Below are 644 nucleotides of genomic sequence, written 5' to 3' on the forward strand. Positions count from 1 at the left end.
TGCTCTTTTTTCATATAGGAAGTTGTCTGTGAAGGGCTGCCACCCGAAGTGGTGCCCAGGGAGCTGGGGGTTAAGGGCCTTGCTCAAGGACCCACAATCTGAGGCAGGGTTTGAACCTGCGACCTTCTGATTACAGGCACACAGGCATAGCCCACAGAGCCACATGCTGCTCCCAAATTTATTATTATTTTTTTAAATAACCTATGGAACCGGCTCCCAATATAAAGAGCATTTTGGGGTCATAGAGGTAAAGATGATGCTCCAGGTGAGGCTTGAACTCACAACCTCAGCATAGCTCCGCATGCACTGCTATATAAGTACTGCGCGCTAACCGATTGCGCCACTGGAGCTCTAGAAAGGCACCCTGTGCTAAAATCCAAGGGATTGAACCAAGTCTCCCACACAATGTGGCATGTCCAGGAGCAGTGAACATAACAAGTACAGGTCAGTAATGTTTAATCAATACTAACTAAACGATAAATATGGGTAAGATATATACAAAAAGAGTAAATAAGATCATAGCTAGTAGGTGCAAACTCGTATACAAAGATGATATGAGACGCTACAGAAATAAAAATTCCAGTGGCAGTGTATGCTCCTTCAGGTTGGAATGCTACACCAGTGATCAGAAGGTTGTTGGGTCA

At 44.7% G+C, this 644-nt stretch overlaps 1 non-coding gene across 1 annotated transcript; it reads right to left on the reverse strand.

Moving 5' to 3' along the window:
• Window positions 1-257: 257 nt before the first annotated feature.
• trnai-uau (transfer RNA isoleucine (anticodon UAU)) lies at window positions 258-350 on the reverse strand. Its single transcript is given in 2 exon segments — window positions 258-293; window positions 313-350. It is a non-coding gene; the product is annotated as a tRNA-Ile (tRNA).
• Between the last annotated feature and the right edge of the window lie 294 nt (window positions 351-644).

This window comes from Brienomyrus brachyistius, chromosome 13, assembly GCF_023856365.1.
Source record: "Brienomyrus brachyistius isolate T26 chromosome 13, BBRACH_0.4, whole genome shotgun sequence".
Classification (NCBI taxonomy): Eukaryota; Metazoa; Chordata; class Actinopteri; order Osteoglossiformes; family Mormyridae; genus Brienomyrus; species Brienomyrus brachyistius.